The 19,178-nt window shown below is 42.2% G+C and overlaps 1 long non-coding RNA gene across 1 annotated transcript; it reads left to right on the forward strand.

Annotated features, from left to right (window-relative positions):
* Positions 1–468: 468 nt before the first annotated feature.
* LOC135261450 (uncharacterized) lies at positions 469–14,868 on the forward strand. The gene is made up of 3 exons (XR_010331938.1): positions 469–1,361; positions 11,559–11,856; positions 14,229–14,868. It is a non-coding gene; the product is annotated as an uncharacterized LOC135261450 (long non-coding RNA).
* Positions 14,869–19,178: the final 4,310 nt, after the last annotated feature.

Genomic DNA, 19,178 nt, shown 5'->3' on the forward strand with positions numbered 1-19,178 from the left:
AGAAAACTAACTTCATTTGAGTGTTCATGCATCAGAGAACAATTTGGGAAACTCAGTTAAGCAACGGAAGCAAACCACATTCTGTAGGCCCTACGCGATTTTATCCAAACTGAAGCACAAAGTGGAGACGATTACCGCTGGAGGACGAATCCCTCATTTCCTCTATCTTTCAATCACAAAATGTAATGCCTGCAGTAGATATTGGGTATTGTTGCGTGAAAACAGACCGAACACATTTCAAATCTAATAATTTAGATTAAAGTCAGCATGAAAGCCGCCATTGATCCCCGATTCTGTCATCCTGCTCTTAAGTAGAATACTATAGTAGGCAGTATACTTAGTAAGAAGTAGAACTTTTTGAGCAAAAAAGACGCGGCGTTGTGTTCTCACGTTGCAGTGTGCGACGGCCCACCAGGAGAACTTGTTAAATGTCTTTCTTGTTCTCCGACCTCCCCTTCTGAGCTATTGGTCCAAACATCACATGATTACTTACGTCACCGTTGAGTTTAGAGCGATATCGCAATCTGAATGTGTGTTTGACATAAATGCAATGTTTTCCCCCACGACGTGAGGTTGTAAAACGAACTACCGTCGTGTTTGTTTTTGCACATTCGAATTTAAGAAAGCGTAGCTACCACAATGCTAATGTATCAGTTTACGATCAACGTTCTTATGAACTGTCGCTAATTTCCTGGCAATATGTGGATTAGTTTCAACACCACGGCTTAATTGAGTGTTGGTTACAAACGACACAGAATATTACCCTGCTGGATTCCCACCTGCTCTGTAATGGAAAGGAGTGGAGTCCCCTCAGCGTTGCTTTGGGAATGGGGGATGGTGATGAGAGTAGCTTCCAGCCGCTTGTGATAAGTTTTTCTGCAGAGGAATTTCACTGTGGCTTTGCCAAAACAACAATATAGTTTGAAGCCCTGCCAGTGCTGTATTCAATTCCAGGCCTCGCTGGGGCAACTTCAAAGGGATCGGCCTCTTGTTTTAGAAAGGGTAGGGGGGTACAGAACTCCAAATTGGGCTGGGAGGCTGTGAGTCGGTCAACAATAGGCCAGTATCCTTCAGTAAGAGGAGTAGCAGTTTGAGGAATCCTTCATCAAGCTACCCCACTGTGGCCTCACACATGAATGGATCAAAGAGGAGGAGTAATAACAACAGCATCCGATCCAGGCCCTGGAGTGGGTCGCCCGAAGGAGACGAGAAACCAGAGAGAGGCAGGATTGGGAAAATAGAGGAGACCTCTGGTGCCCCCTGCCCCAAGTCCTGCCCTTGTCCCTCCCCACACACCCCTCAGGGGACCCACCTGGCTGAGTTAGTCAACCACAGGACAATGTGGGCTGCTCTGACTGGAGGTAAGAACAGTATGTTTTTCAAAGTCCACTAATTATCGTGCAACAATATTCATAATTGCACAAACTCAAGTTTGAGTACTAGCTCAAACGTAATTACTAGTTATCTTAATGATGCAATCCGCAACAGGTTATCTGTTAATATTCTATGAAGATATGAATTCTTGAATTCTTATTCTATAAAAAAACATAATTAATTTGAGCCAATTATTCAGTAAATAGCATTTATGAAGTTTTCTTATCCCAAGCGTCCAACTGCTATGTTTGAATCCTCCAAAATAACAAGTGCTTTGTGTGCTTTGAAAGTTATGGAGAGATGTACTATTTGTATAATATACGGTAGACAAGTTATTTACAAGTGTATAATAAAATTGTTTGAAAGCCGCTTACAACAAAATGATCAGAGCATACCACGCCCACCCCCCAAACCCCGCAGTTTTATCCAACCAAAATCAGAGATGTCTGATCTGTCCTGCTCTCCTGGCCAGGATATACTGTGGTACACATTTTTAAAAGCCTTCTCAGGTGGCATGATACCTTCCATTAGGTGACAAAGTGCTGGGTCCCTGATGATTCATGGTATAGACAGGTGCTTTGTCACAGAGATGTGCCATTACAGACTGCACAGTGCATAATAGTGCATTCAGTTCTGGATGTTTAGTTCAGTGGGGGTTGGTTTGGGGATCTCTTATTGGGGGATCTATTATTATTTTTCCCTCTTACCTACGACTCACTGGAAACCATGTAGAGCAGAGATTAAACATTGAGTGAGGGGTGATGCAGGGATAATCCCATGAAACAGGGCGCCCCTGTGTTGCCCTGTCCACGGCTCAGAGCTCTGCTTGTCCTTTGCACTTTCAGTGATACCCAGAGCAGGAGATCACTTTCAAAGCTTTCAGAGAAAACACCCAGAGGATAAGGGACTCACGATATTTAAGAGGGCTTGGATCTTTATCATAATCTTGCTAAGTAATAGCAAATGTATTTGCATTGTGTTCAAGTCATGACATTATTTATTTATTTATTACTAAACATTTGTGCACATTTCACTATACACCTATATAGCATGGGCATGTAGTATCTGTTATTTAAAAGTATACATTACCATTTCTTGACAGAAGTACTTGCAGTCTGTGTGTGCAGGCACGTGGGCAGGGCAGGTGGGTGTGAGGCAGATGCGTGTGTGTTCTGGAGAGGGCTGGGGGTGTGCAGCTGGATGCCGTCCCCTGCAGGTAGTCAGGTTCATTGTCTGGCTGCTTTACGGAGGCGGCATTGTGATGTTTGAAGAGCACTTGACAGGTCATAGCTGTAATGTGAGAAACATTATAAATATATCATTCATCATCCACAAACACAAAGCAATCTAAAGTGAGTTGCTAACACTCCATCCATCACCTATAGGTGAGGTACTTGCGGCCAATTTGCAGCCAATGTTCATGATTGTCAAATGGGACAGGTCGCCATTGGGATTGGTGTACTGGGCAAATATAGTGTCCATCTTATAATTATTCTGTCAACCTGAGATATAATTCACTTGCAGAAATGTCTAGAGCTACATGTGGCTCTGAGACAAGCGTAATTACCTGACTGGGTTTATGAATCTGCTAATGGAGTTTCATTGTCATCTGTAGCTAGTGACATCTCTTCAGCCTTCTCCTCCACAGTTGCCCTGCGTAGCCGTTACCAGGCAACCGGGTTTTGTGGCCGAGAAAGCTCTTTACCTAATTATCGCAACAAAAAAACAGCGTTTCGTCCAAGTCTGCATTCTCAGGTGGCCATGGAACGCTGGGGCCTGTTCGTGTAAGAGAGAGGGGAAACGCACTCACCTCAATAAGCAAAAATCCTCAGCTGGCCAGAGTTTGAATAATCAGAGCTATTATTAGCCGACAGTGTGATCAGTGAGATGAAAGAACAGAAAAATTTCCCTCATTTAGAGTAACCTGGTGAGAACCACAGTCAGGAATGGATTGAGGTTTGTCTGTCCCTCACTATAATGCGCATGAGGTTGGCATGCTTCAGATTCAGACAGGGCTTTGTTCAACAGCCTGCAAAAGAGTGCACGGGCCTTTTAGCACCTGATGAACGCCCTGCCGGAACCCTTCGTGCCCTTGCAGCTCGTGCACGGGAAAACGTGATGTGGTGAGGGGCAGCATCCAAAAAAATCTGGCAGTGTTATTCTGTTAAAGGCGAAGTCTTCTGACTGCCTGCTCAGGAAGCAACAGTGATCAAACTCCATATTCTTAGAGATCTGACAAAACAATCACCTGAAACTGCTCACAAAGAGCAGGAAATGCTTTCTTCTCTTTACCCCTACCAGTCAAATGTTTAGCCAAAAACGTAAATACACTATTGCAAAATGTCAAGAAGCTGTTTGAGGCAAGGCAATTTACGTAAGAAATATGAAAGAAAGCAATTTTATGCAAGTCTTCTATGAAACCCATTTCCCAAATCAGTACATATCACATAGCTAAGTTTTGTACGGTGTTTTTTTTAGCCGCGACCGCAGCTCTATAGCACTGTCTGTCGGTCGGTTTGTCCACAAAAGCGTCCCACCCCATAGCAGCCACAGTTTTCGCCCCAGGAGGCTGAAATTTGGCATAGATGTTGGTCATGACCGGAAGGTACAGCTGAGTAACTTTCAGGCTGATTGACTAAGAGGGGGCGTGGCGATGGGCGTGGCCTATCACAAAAAGGTGCATAATTCCCGAATGGATTCACAGATTTGCACAAGCTTTTGTGGAAAGGTTGGTCATGAGCCAAAGAAAAGGTCACGTGTTTGTGTGAGGGCGTGTGCGTTGATGCATGCGCGTGTGCGGTCGCAGCTATTGCGGATTCGCGCTTGTTAAAAAAAATATATCATCTCTGTCTTAAAGCATTCATTGCTACTTACTGTTTTTACATTTCATTTTTAACAAAGTGATTATCATGTTGACTATTAGTTCTAACAACATTCAATGAAAATCTACTGAAGCATTACTGTACTTAATGACTGAGTAGAAAACTCAAGCAAAGTGAAGTATTTGAACCCCTCCCCCTCCTCATTGTATTTAACCTGGTACCATGGAAACTATTTTTGAAACAAATCCCATCTGGTACAGTTGAAGCCTTAATGGTTTTTAATGGGCACTCAGACATTCAGAAGACAATTTACCAACAAGTGCTAGGGAACAAATTCTTCTTGACTTCATAGCCCTAATAAATGAGTGGGAAAGGTTTATTTGACATGGAAAATTCCTTGGAGAGATAACACTTTAAATATAACTATGTGCATAAGAGAATGAATGTTGCATAAGGAGAACATTGACCTTTGTACTGCAATGCTGTTTTATGTGTGCAGTAGTATTTTCCATTGAACGTACATTCACATACCAGCAAAATCTAAATGGAATGGTGAAAATAATAATTGTACACATTTACAGTCATAAATGTCTAGTCCAGGGATATAAAACTCCTGTCCTGGAGGGTTACAATCAGATAAGATTCATAGGCCTCCTCAGAGTCTGAAAGGCAAGGATAAGGATTTTTTCCTCTCATTTTATTCTGCTCGACTCAATTTGCAAATACTCCATGAGAAAAGGAGTCTGACTAATGAAACGGGCTTAACTTTGGTTTGTGCCGTATATAGCATGAGGCTGCATTGACGTTAATGAAACCTGTTAGGCTATATAAAACCATGTAAGGCTGAAATGTTGGGAAATGAGATACTAGGCCTAAGTCTTTCATGTGCTTAGCGGACAACCTGGACCCGGCCTGAACTTCATGACCATATGAGTACCCCTGTTTTCCTTACTGCCCAGTCTCTGGCTCCATTTTGTGTAGCATGGTGGCACGAAAACTGCTCTTCCAGAATCTGATCGTAAATGTTACTTTAGACTTTTTTTCACATTTTGGGTTGTATTATTTAACTGTGAATTTGTCTCTCGCATTGTTTGGACTCAATGTGACTTTCAGGGTGAAAGGAGTTTGTCTGTTCTTTACTGCACACCTTTTCTTTTCTCCAGGCCTTTCGGACATAATTTTATTGTGTTGTTACCAACATGCTAGCAGATGTTATGAGTGCCATTGTACACTGTAGCAACACATATGTGTTGTGTCATAAGTGTTGTGTTGAATCTACGTTCAGCGCTCTTTTAGCCAAAATATATAAATAATTGATGTCTTTTTACTTATATACTGTTCATTAGGAATTTCAGAACCTTTGGTATATTCAGTTGTGAATAGTGGTTTTCCACTTGTATATTGTGTAGCAAAATGAGTCTTAAATCTCATTTCATGTGGCATAAAAAAGGTCTTAAAAAGTCATAAAATTTACTTGAAGAAACCTGCATGCACCTTGCTTTCATTGCTGCCTGATTCACCAGTACCCACTACAGTCTGAAGGATGTACTGACTATAGAAGAGACCCTGACGGTACGCCCGCACATGAACAAATACGTTCATTACTATCTTAAAGGGTGCTTTTGTTTTACACTTATTCACAGCTCACCAATGTTTCTCTCCCTTTGAACTGCCGTTTCAAACCTGCGCAACACGTGTCACCTCGGTTTCTCATATTATGAGGCAATTAGGAATGCTTTGATGAGGAATGGGGGGGGGGGGGGGTAGAACCGTATTTGAGAACATGGGCTTCACAGAGGTGAAATTAATGAATAGTGATTAAAAGGCCTTTTGTTAATGGCTGGGTTTTGAGAGAGACATTTTCCATGGTCTATCAAAGCCGGTAATCAAAGTTCCCGTGTGGCTCAGGTGTAAAAGGGACGATGCACCCCGTTATTTAAATTCTGTAGTGGAAGCATCTGGAGACGATTTGCATTATCCGGCGAAACCCGGTATCCATGCAAAACCTGTCCCTCGCCGATCCCCTCCTTCATTATCCCCGGATTCAGGCGATTCCTAATCGAGAGACGATATCTGTGTGGGGGCGTCGTTAAAGCCTGGGACGGGTTCTCATCAAACCAGAAACCCATTAACAGCACAGCAAGACGCTAAGCATAAAAAAGGAAACGGAAAATAGAATAAAAGCGCTCACCCACCTGCCCACCTGCCTGATGTATTCCATTTTTCACACTTAGCCGCTCGTGATAAATGGGCTTTCTGAACTTCCTTCTGATTTAATTTGGAGCTTTCATTTCCTCTTTGCAAACAAGCATCAGTATGCATACGGTTTACCAAAATGGAAAATGCAGACTTTGGTTATGCTGAAATGTGTCATGCTTGACATTCTGGGCTGTTTGAGATGTGTTTGTTTTTGAAACGGGCATAATTTGCTTCTGTTAAATGCATTAACCGTAGTGCTGTGTTAAAGTTTTGTCCCACCGTCTGAACCCCCAGAACAATTTTCGTCACCCATCTTAGCTTTGAAATCTTTGTATGCTCCCCTGGTCACGTAGCTTTGATTAACCAGGATATCATATGTACTGAAATCCTTCTACCATGACGAAAACAGAGGCACTCATATATAGTACAAGTAAGCAAAAAAAATCATAATTCTCATACTACCACACTGAACTCCTTTGTAAGGAACTGAGTGAGTTAAAACCTAAGATTACTATAGCATCTCAGCTGAGAATTCTCTGCACTGCCAGGTAGCACACGCAGTCCTCTGACGATTGAACTGATTGGCTGTCTGTAGTGCTGGAATAATACACTGATGCGATAAAGATAGAACAAGCACCTCCAGGGGTGCTGCGATGAGGAATATCCCAAATGCCATGCAACAATGGCTAGATAAACAAAGTTCTTGTAAATATAAGCAATGCCCCCACGGAGTTACGATATTTAGGTACATTGAGCAAGAATTGTATGTTTTAAGAGATGTCAGTTATCCTAAAGGTTTATTTGCAATTTTTTGAGAGTATTGGCATACCACTATGGCAAAATAGCCACCATAGGATATGGGTCTTAGGGGTTTTAATTGGAAAAGCATTCAGCGGCCAGGTCATTCCTGATATAGTATGTGGAAGGTGGCCAAACCGTGATCAATGGACGTAGATACAGAAATTCCCTGGTGAATACACATGCCCAGTAACCCCCCTGCTACACACACGCGCACACACACACACACACACACACTACTGCTATGTTGTATTTCTGAATTATTCATGAGTTCAATAAGTGGAGAAACTCGCTGTAGTCCTTGGAGGGTTTACCCCCCTCTTTTGTTAACTATACGTGGAAAGGCCAGGAAAGGTGGCTGTACTGTAGGAACTAGGGGCATTCTGACAGCTCTGGCTCTGTGCATTAGAATGCACGGCCATATGTGGGGGTAGAGAAAGAGAAGTGAGGGGGTGAGTGAGAGAGGGTGAACTGGAAGGACCTTTGGATGTTGTGATTCCTACTAGAAATTGTTGGAACTGGTGTTGATGACCACAAACACAATTCACTTGCACATGTCCATTGTCAATGTGTCGGCAAAAATACTTCTGTCATTACCCATTGCAATAACAAATAACACCATCATGAACTCATTTGTGTTTGATAGTTGAAATGGTTGTTCTTGTCTCAAATTTTAAAGCTGGACAATTTGCGTTATGAAACCTGGAGACCAGTATTTGCCTTTCATGGAAAAGTCAGGACAGGATTGGAAAGTGGTGGTTATAGTTACCGGTTTTAATTCTGGATGACACTGTCATGGTACCCTTAGAATTGCCACACAACCCTTAAATTTTTCAAACTGCAAAATTTGTGCAATTTAATTTCACCTCAATTGCTCCGTTAAAAATCAGTCTGTGAAACCAGGTCAGAAAATGAGTAACATTTGGAAAATTGTTTGCATTGTGAGGTGGCTGAGATAAGGCGGGCTGCTAAGCAAATGAGTAATTTCAACCCAGATATCAGAAAGCTCCCAAATAAATATCACCAAATTAAATTAGAAATGTCATTCTACCCTCCCATGAAGAAATGAAAAGTGCACAGCTGCCTCAGTGCCCCTACGGTGGTGATGTCACGTTTATACTTATCTCTCTGTGCCAAAAGTGATGAGGGTCAAGGAATGAGGTGGGTGTCTGCCCGTTGTCTGCTCATAATGCACCGTGTCGGAGAGAGAGAGCTGGAAGATCGAGCTGTTGTTTGCTGATGTGGCTAATTAAATTCTGATTGGCTCTGAGCAGTCCACTGCCATATACATGCAGCATGCTTTTATAATTAAATATTTTTTAAATAAGTGGAAGGGTTTTTTTAAAACAATGAATATTTGTGCGCTTCACATACCTTTCATTCGAAGTGGGAGTATTAGGATATAGCACAGTATGTGGGTCTATTTGAACAGTTCTATAGCTGTTATGTAACTTTTGCTTATTGATTCATTTAAGCTGATCTTCAAATCTGTACTGTTGGAACAACCAGAAGTTCTTCATTATTATTGAATGTTCTGCCTGGGAATTTGTGTGCATAATTCACTAGCATCTGCAAACTTTTCAAAGTGCACACAAACATCATCATCCTTGTTTTCTCAGTACCACAGCAAAGGAAATACAGAAATCCCATAAATTAACAAAAGGGCATCTGACCCTTCATGAAACTGACACTCATTTACTGCGTGTTACACATGCTTTAGCTAGCCACTACAACGTAGGCCTTCCAATTATGCATTAATATTTTAATATACATCAATACTGAAATTTCATTTCCCCCCACGGTCATTGGATGGTCCATTGTTGATACTGTTATGCCACTGACAGAATTATAAATACAAAGAAGGAAAATGAGACATTAAATACCATAAAAATTAATAGTTTGCACTAATTCCAGAAGTTGATATACATTGAATATGCCATGACTAACGCAGAGAGTTGGTGTTTGTGTAAAAGCACCGCCATGACCCGTGTTTGTCAGACGGGATTCTTGACAGCTCATCAATACCGTAAACACAAGAAAGTCCACAAGTCCAGGAGCTGTTTCATCACCACATTCAGTGAGAGTTAAAACAAACACACAGGTGATATTTTTCCAGCAGAGTCCTTGAGTCATTCTGGGATGTCGGAAAAAGTCTTTAAATTCAGTTATCAATCTCCAAACACAAAAATGAAGTCAAATGGAGCAAAAACACACAACAAGAGAACTGCAACAGTCATTCAGATTGCCAAGGGTCAAACCCTTTCCGTGTTTGTGGAGGGAATTGCACAATAGAGCCCCGAATGTGATATATGATGTTGCAGATGAGTCTATGTTAGTCACAGTGGCAGGAGCACTCAGTTTATTAGGAGAGCCAGGGTAACGGAGATTGAATCAGACTTGACAGCAATAAGTGCGTCTGGGGCCTTTGCCCTCTAAATTGTTAATGATCTTTCAGTGAGCCAGAGAAACTGGTGATGTCTGACAAGAAAGTATCCCTGGGCAAAGTTTCAAGTGTTACATCCAGGTTCAGGGAGGAAAAAAATCCTTGCTCTGAGTCATCAAGTCACCATAACAAAAAAAAAAACAAATTTCATGTACTGCGATATAGGGTGAAACAGACTTGGCTTGGCTTTATTATACATTTCTGTATAGATTTAGTTTTCCACTGATAATAAAAAATAACATAAATAACATAACGGATCATAATAAATGGTAGATTATCTTTGTATTCATATAACTGAACTGCATGCTTTCTATAATGCAATGTAGTTCAGAAAGTTTCAAGTGGAATACGTGTGTGTAACTTAAACGGTACTAAGGGTTTCTAATCGAATTTGACTGGCTGACTGCATGTAAATGGACATGATGGAAACTAAGCCCCTAGTATAACTAAAGTATTTATACTGAATAAATATTGTATATGTGGGTCCACACATTTTTGTTCATTGGATTTTGCAATGTTTTCGTTTTTTCCCTATTCAATGTTTTTACCTGAGGGTCAATATTGAATATTGTAGGTTGGTATATTGCATAGGAACACTGACACAGTCATTAGGGCATATGTTTTCAGCATCACAGATTCAACATAAATCGTATAGTCACTGAGTTGATCTTTGAAATGATCATAATTATTGCTTATTTATCTACAAGTGAAGACTTCTATACCAATAATGAATTACCTACCTACCCAGTAATTTAAGACTCAGAAATTATTGCATATTTTCATGGGGGGTGGGCACCTTAAAGAGTAAGTACAGAGTGTGAACCTGAGTCTTTTCAGTTTTAGGGCATTTGAACTGAATCTCTTGGGTCAGTCTTCAAAAGATTAAGGTGGGTCCTGAGTGACTCCACTGAAGGGTGTGGGGCGGGAGGAGTAGAATGCCATATGCAGTAACAAGGATGCAATGGGTGGATTAAAAAAAAGTTTGTTTGGCGCCCGCCCCTCAGACGGATTGCGTCCTAGGTGACCACCCTTGTCGCCTATGCCTAGCGCTGGTGAGGTAATAGATGAGAGAGAAAGGCCAACATATCAGCCAACCATCAAAACCTCAACAAAGTAGACAAAAATAACTGAGGTAGTGTACACAGCCATCAAAAGAGTATACATAAAATGAGACAAATATATATGACTCCGCACAAAGTCAGTGTTCTGCTTACCGATCCAGGCATCTGTTTTAGATATCTTGGTGACCAAAGTTTTTGCCGTTGTGGTCCCCCATGCATTTTCAGACAATTTAGAATCAAGCTGTCCAAACCTCACTTTGTTTTCTACAACTAGGTGAAATATGTCACACAAGCAGTCTGATCCAACATTAGAAACACCAACATAATGTAACGGAGCACTGAAGTTGGACTGACTCCTGTCTTCCCTATTAAAGAGGCAGAATATGGCAAACATGGATGCCTCCTCTTTTCTGCTCTGCTTAAAACATAATACAAACCAAGTCATTTCTGTCTGTAGGTATAAACGTTACGTATATACGTGACTCCCACACAACTGCGAGAAGCTTTTTTTTCAAATTAATTTTGTATATTACACCCCCACCTGCTCCTCAACCCCGCCCCCCCCATCCCCTTTTCACTACTTCCGAACCCCCCCCCCCCCATACACACAAAAATGCGAGCCAATAGGAATCGCACCGCTTTCAACATGCAGCAGGCGACCCGCTTCCCAACCCTTGACTCCTCCTGGCTGGTGCACGCTGCGTTTGAGTTTGGCTGGCGGGGCTGAGCGACCCGTGCGCTGACCCCGCCGAGCGCGGAGGGACACCCAGCTGTCAGTCAGCCGCGGCCACAGGTGATGTTCTCTCTGACCGCCCTGGGCGATTTTTTTTCTCTACTTTCCCTTCCTTTTTTTTTTTTCAGAGGCTCTCCTGCTGATGAGAGCCCCGGTGCCTGACACAGACAGGGACCCGGACAACGTGCGGGGAAATCAGGCGCGGCGGCGGGAGCCTTGACCCCGTGACCCTTTGACCCCGCGACCCCGGAGCTGCCTGGCTCCTCTCGCTCTAATGAGGATATTCACCTGATGGGAATTATCAGTGTGTAAGCTGCTCATTGCGCTGACAGTCTCGCGTCCTCTGAGATCGCCGCAGTCTCCAGAATCACAGCAACGCTGTTTGTGACACTGAGGTCTTCCAATCAGTGTTGCTCTGTCAGTGTTGTAAGTACCTCAGAAATCTCTATGGTTTTTAACATTGCCTATTCTTATATTTTTGTGATTTCTAGCATGACCTATTTATGAGTTCTGATGTTGCTGAATAACGTAATTGGATTCAAAATGTTTTTAATTAGGCAACTCAAGAATTCATCCCAAAGACTAAATCACACCGCATTATCATAACTGTCTACCCAGTGGTTATGATAGCCCTCATTTACTCACATTGACAGAAAACTACTGTCAAGGTAGAAAATAGCTTTTATCAGTCACATTTAACAGCAGTACTTAAGTGTTGTTTCACTGGCAAGGTGTAACTGAAAAAGTGCAGTCTGGACGAGTAAGTGCCAACCTCTCACTCAGTATCTCCTCATGACTGAGAGGCTTATTGGCGGAGAGTGAGTTTCGCACGCAGTTCAGACGCCATGTTGGTCCTGTCAGGGAAGAAGGTCGTGGAACTACATTAATGGACACTTAGTTATGCTTTCTCTCCATGCCCTTTCACTTGGCCACCATCTCAGGAAAAAAAGCATCTCTACCCGATCTTAAAAGGCACTTAGGATCTATTAAAAAACCATTTCCCAGGCTGGTGTTCAGGTGGAAGTGCAGATTATTTACTGTAGAGACCAGTATGTGATTGGAATGTCCAATCAAACACTTAATTTTTCACATTAAAAAAATAATTGAAGCTCCATTCATCATAATTGTACATTCTTAAATGCAATTTGGAGGTAAAACCTAGATAAGATCCCCGCCCCCCCATTCTCATGATGGCAGTGATATTATAGAATTACAAATTAAAGTGAACTTATTCAAGAATACACGCTGAAGTAGGTAAGGAAAAATTGACATTTCAGTGTCAGTCAAAGTGCTCCTGTTCCTAATCTCCTGCAAAGATGTTGTCTATGGCAATTTATTGCCTCCACATTTTCGCTCAACCCAACTTTGAACAAGAGTGAAATAATTATGTGGCGATGCGTTTCAACACGGCCCCTGCTCCGTTGCAGAATGGCTCCGCTTTTAAAGCAAATTATTCCGCCATGTTTGTACGGCGGGCTAATAGAATGTCACTTCCGCGCTGTGTTATCATCACAATGCAGAAAATATAATGATCTGGAGTTGCCGGGCAACAGACCTAATAATAAAAGTGTTGTGTTGGAGAGGCTCTTTGGAGAGGCTCCCATTTTCATTGCAAATGGCTGAGAGCTTTCCTGCAATTACGGGCTTGTTCCAGTGGACGCTGGGCGTGTCGCGCGGGCGTGTCGGGCGGGGCGTGCTTCACGTCCCTGTTTATTTCCCCGGTCGCTTAATATGTGAGTAAATCAAAATCCCTCGATTGTGCCTACCCGATGGCCGTCGCTCTTTGTCCCCCCACTCTGAGGCGGTGTGTGGTGGGGGTGTGTTGATCGAGGAGCTGGACGAGAGCGGGACCCAGGCCAGGCCCCCCAATCGCAGAGGGGGGTTCGGGTCCTTTCACCGTAGTGTCCGGGAGCGCCGGCCTCCCCTTCCCCGGGGGGATAATCCTAAATGGGTCGTGGGGCAGGTGGGGGAGGGGCCTAATCCTGCTTATGTCAGTACTCAGATTGCCTCTCAAAGAGGGGAGGGGGAGAGCGCACAAAGTAAAAGCAATCTCCCAAAAAGCCGTTCTCTCCCATGGGGCGGCATAATGACCTCCCTCTCAAAGCAAAACCACATCTGAAAGGGCTTTCATGTCTGTGCTGAGTCTTGTAAGGTTGGTATTGTTAGTATTGTGCGATGCCAGTGCTGAGTCAAAGCACAGTGGGATTGAGATGGTTTTACTTCGCTTAGTGGGATTTGAAGTGCTGTGTTTACCTAGTGGTACTGCCTGATGCATTAGGGAAATGAAAACGAATAAACAAATGAAAGGATCAAAGTCACAGAACTTTGATGGCACTGTCTCGTCTGGGAGGCTGATTCAGAGGAGAGTGGGCCCGTGTGATTTATGGGAACACGCTACAGAGCTGGCCTGTTAAACCCAGTCTGAGCCGGCTCTGCTCAGTCATCACCTCTGGCACAGAAGTAATGCTCTGCATGAGGGTTATCTGTGTGTATGTGCGTGCTTGTACGCATACATGAGTGTTATGTATGTATGTGTGTGAAGGTACGTTCGTGTGTGCACACAAATATACATATAACACTCATCTATGCATACACACAAACCTGTGACACTAACACATACTCACTCACAGGTGCACACACACACACACACACACACACGGACACACAGGCACACACACGCACACACTCCCTCACACACTGCCCCAGCTGTTTCCTGGCTCTGCGCGTTTTTGTAATTGGAGAGATGAACGTCAGCCGACCACAGCAAGGCTCACATCTGGTCCCAATTTCTTCGGCAGGCGAGGACAAGAGCTGCTTCGCACGCGTGCAGAGCCTCCAGGAACACAGAACAGCCAGGCTCGCAGTCACCATCTGCAGTCACAACGTCTGCACACTGTTACCATCTACACATCTAATGCTATTACAATAGGGAACAAAAGGCCTGGCCAGTCAAAGAGATGCGCTAGCACCCAGACCCAGGAAAGTAGAGACAGTTCTGCAGTAACCAGGTAATCTTGTTAAAGCACACTCTGAAACTCAGTATTTCCAGGAAGAAAATGTCATGATGAGTAGGGTAGAACATAATGGTTAAAGTAGACCTGTATTCAGTTATTTTAATACATTGCCTTGTCCTTATTGTAGAACAACTACAATGGTACATATATCTTTTTTCAGATATAAGAATGAATCAAGTTAAAATAATGAAAATATATTTAGCTTTGCAACAATCTATTCAGATATTACTATTATTTCAGCCTGGGAAAGTGAGACCATGGGGAAAACAAAATAATGGATTATTGTCTTACCTAAAATGTAATGTAGTATTGAGGTTGCCATTGCAATGTATATGTCTAATGCATTTCCCAGAGAAGATAAATAAAACTCCCAATCGCATCCCTATCTCTTGGTGGGAAGGGTCATGATTTGCTTCATGTGAAATATAGTTTTTGTTATTGTGATGTAAATGGGTGAATGCATCCTGTGGCCTCACTTTCCCTGGCCAGCCTCTGAGTCGGCAGTAAAGCGTCCAATCGGCACGCAGCGCTGCCTGGACTGCTGGCGCACGGGCACTCACTGCTCACCTAACAAGTGAAAAATGGCATTTTTAAAAAAGTCCATCTCAGCGTGGCGGCCCTCCAGCGCCATCTGCATGGGTTTCAGGCCCCGCCAGGTCCCGGCTGCGAAAACTCAGGGGAGGTGGCGGTGCCGGGGCGGCACGGGGGCGGAGCGGGGGCAGTGCAGGGGCAGTGGGGTGATCCCCGTTCTCCAGCGATTCTGGGCGGAGGGGCATTGGCCTCTTTACTACATCGCAGATTGTGATTAGGACCTTATTGTAGGTAATGGAGTTGTCTTGTCCATACTGTAAGAATGAGGCCCAAACTCCTCAGCCATTGGCCTGGAGGGCTGCCATCTGGCGGGTTCTGATAAAATCAAATATCCTCTGAAAATCAGGGAATGGCATTGAAATATTTGCCCCAAACATAACCTCAGATTTTCTGTTCCTGTTGTATGCATTGCACGCACCTGGGCCCATTCCTACCCAGTAAGAGAAAATTGAAGTGATAGTTAATACCTGTGTGGTGTTTGCTGAAAATTTGCATATATTTACACGGCTGCTTGCTGTTTTCCCAAGTGGCACAATTATACTGTTGTGCTCATGACATATAGTAAATGCACGTCTTTAAAAACAATTATGTTTCAGTGGTATTCATGCAATATGCTGCATTGGATTAGCCTTGCAAGCTGGCTAGTTAGTCTTTACTAATTACTGCTGATTCTGCTGTGTCGTGGAGGTTCAGTTTGGGTAGTCGGAGTGTATGTATAACTCACAGGAATGCCAAATGGGTGCCTTAGACTCACCTGCTCCTGCTGTAGTTTGTATGAACACAGTGTTTGGACAGTTGGGACTTCCCAAGAATCAACACAGGAAAGAATCCAGGTCCAGGCAACAGTTTGCAGTTGCAGACTGTTTAGCACCAGGAAGTTTACACTGGCCCTACTATGGAGTTCTAGCCGTAGATGGAACCTTTGGTTTGATAATGCAAGTTCAGTATTTTCCGTACAATGTAAAGAAAGGCTTTTGTCATATTCTGTAATATGTTTCATGTAGTCCATTGGTTCTAAGGCCATCAAATCATGCATTGTGACATATATAAATATTTACCCTTGGAGATTTTATCATTCATATCCTTAATTTTTTATGTTCTGCTCCCAGCCAGGTATGCCCTCCAAACCTATTTAAAAAATAAAAAATGACTGTTTAAAAATAAATATCAGTAGGTATATTTTAATTCCATTTTGGCCATTGCATGATAGAGAATTATTCAAGAACCTTCAGATTCTTGTCTCTGCATTTGTTGCACATTTTTGAGACTGGAGACTGAGATGGCTATTGCATAACAGTCATTTTGTGGTGAGTTAAACATTTCTTGGTCGATTTTTCTGGAATGCTTGGGATCATTGTCTTGCTGAAAGATCCGTTAGTGGCCAAGTTTGAGATTCCTGGCTGAGGGAACCAGGATTTTGGCCCAGATGTCTTGGTGCTTGCGTTCATTGACCTTAACAACCAAGGTCAAGCAGATGCAAAACAACCATATAACATCAAGGATCCACCATCATACTTCACCATAGATGAACATCAGTATCAACATAAGCATCCATCTTCTAATGCCAAAACCACAGCTGTGTGCTTGATCAAAAGCCTACATTTTTGTCTTATCTGACCCTAGCACCTAGTTAAAATTGAAGTTGTAACACTTATTGTTGTTTGCCCTCAATACAGGATTTATTCTGGCAAGACTTCCAGAAGCCTATCAGCATGTAGATGGTGTCTGGTGGTAGATTTGGAGACTTAATGTCAAAAAGATGCAACCAGGTGCTTAAGATCTCCAGCTGTGGCCTTTTGATTTTTTTTTGCTTCCCAAACCATCTGTTTCATGCTTCAGTATGTATGGAGTTATGGTGTGCTTGTGTCATCTACCAGGCACGTTTGCCACAGTTCCAGTGGTTTTAAACTATGTAAATACTGACCTAGTAGTAGAAAGTGTTTTTATTATTTGTTTGTAACCTTCTCCTTATGATTTGGCTCATTCACAAACAAATGACTTTTGAAGGGTACCAACTCTTTTCTTCGATGCAGTATTCACACGCTCTTTTCTCCAATGCGGTATTTAATAGCCAACTTTTTGGCTGCCAAAACATTGGCTATTAAATACCACATTGGAGAAAAGAGTGCGCAACCTTTATTTTTCAGTTTTATTTGCAAGTTTCTTGGTCAGCACTTCGCCAAACAAAGTGTGCGTTTTCTTTTTCACTTTGGATATGTTAATGGAGTGCCATGTAAAGAGAAAACCAGATGGTTGGTACCCAGGGAGGTCAGGGAGAGGGCTTCAGATTTGGAGATTAGGGACACTAGATGGTGTTGAAAACCATCTACATGCGGTGTCCTTTTGGGGACACCTTAGGCATTTTAAAGTGGAATTTAATTTCTTAAAATATAAATTTTACTAATTTGCTTTTTGTGTTGATGTTGCCTCATTTTCTGGATGTTGTGATTAATGAAAAAAAACAGCTACCTGCTTACAGGCATATGTAATAAACACTCGCCAAATTGGTCCGTGAAGTCGGCTATTTGCTATAAGCTTACCTGGGTTTTATGTAAAATTTCATAGTTCTAGGCTCAATATGTTTTGCATAAATTAGCTAAATCCGAAAACTGCTACATTTATGGCAACTCTCCCCTACTCCAACACGCTGACGATGTTTCCTCTTAAAGAATGGCCTTTCTGATCTTGTGCCGGAAATACGTTCACACCTGCTTTTTTGCAGACGTTAAAAAACAGATGCAATTACCTTTGCCGCAAGGACCACCAGCCATGATAAATCATCTGTAGGAGGTCATGTGCATAAATTTCCATTCTCTCCTCCCATATCTTTGCGGTCTATCGTGTCAGAACGCCCTAAAATACATATGCATTAACCCAAACACGCACATTTCCAGGATGCAGGCATTTCTCTCATTTTACCAGCGCAAACCCCCGGTGCAGCACCTTAGTAAAATTAAAAACCTAAATGCAAATCCTCAGTAAATATGGCCCTTTGTCTTGTTTCTTTTGAGTATTCTCACCCCCTTTCCTCCTGTTGATGGGTGACTGATGGATGTTTGTTGCCTCATTTTCCAATTTCCATTTGAAAGCCATGGGAAGCCACTGTACAGTTCAGATTGAGATGAATTTAGATGAAAAGTAGCCTGTTAATGCAGATTCCTTTTAGTTGAATATTATTTAAAATTATTATTTGGGGTGTTAATAATTGTAACATATATTTTTGGGAAAAACTATTTTTCTCTGAACAATGAAGCTGATTATCTGCAAAGTTTTGTATAATTGTTCTAAGACATTTTAAAATTAAGCAATTTTTAAGCAAAGGCAACGAAGGCATGCTAAGTCTATCATAAAATCCTTCTTAAACCGTTAATCAAAAAGTGAACAAAAATAACATAATTGCAAAAACAGATACAGAACACACAGCATCGAGAAAAAAAAACAGTTTTTAATAGCAAAAAAAAAAAAAAACAGGTTTGCCAATGCATTTCATGAAGCCATAATCCATGGACATTAGTCATTCAATTTCACACAGAATATCAGCATTAAAATCAAACAATCAAGAAGGAATGGACAAATGAGTGCATTTAAGTCCACACAGCACCAGGAATCAAGCATCTCATTTATTTGTATCCATACATTCTGCTTATCACAATGAGTAGTGCATGCCTGACATCACTCTTATGTAATTTCATACTATAATTTCACTTCAGACAGCTCCCCGGTGGTTAAATGGGCTGATGATCGATTTCCTATGTGGCCCTACATTCATAACATTTCATCAGTAATATAATACACTTTATCTGATGAAACATGTCAGAGGGTTAGTTGGTCTAACAATCAGTTAGATGTGTAACCTCTCATTCATCCAGGTATTGCATCCTTTAAAATGTCTGTTATCTGATGAAGGCCTGAAAGCACACAATTTAACATCACTCTGCTGGCACAACCAATGAAAAGCCCTGACATCATCATTCCTGTTTAGTCAGTGAAGCATTCCATGAAAATGCCAAACAGGCAGCCAACGCTGTCTTCCATAAATGAAACTGAATATTTCAACATTTGCTGATTTATTTCAAAATGGCTCTTTTCATCATTCATGATCACGTTCATGCAGAAATCACAAAACGATGTTGAATACCTAGA

The sequence above is a fragment of the Anguilla rostrata genome, chromosome 8 (genome assembly GCF_018555375.3).
Source record: "Anguilla rostrata isolate EN2019 chromosome 8, ASM1855537v3, whole genome shotgun sequence".
NCBI lineage: Eukaryota > Metazoa > Chordata > Actinopteri > Anguilliformes > Anguillidae > Anguilla > Anguilla rostrata.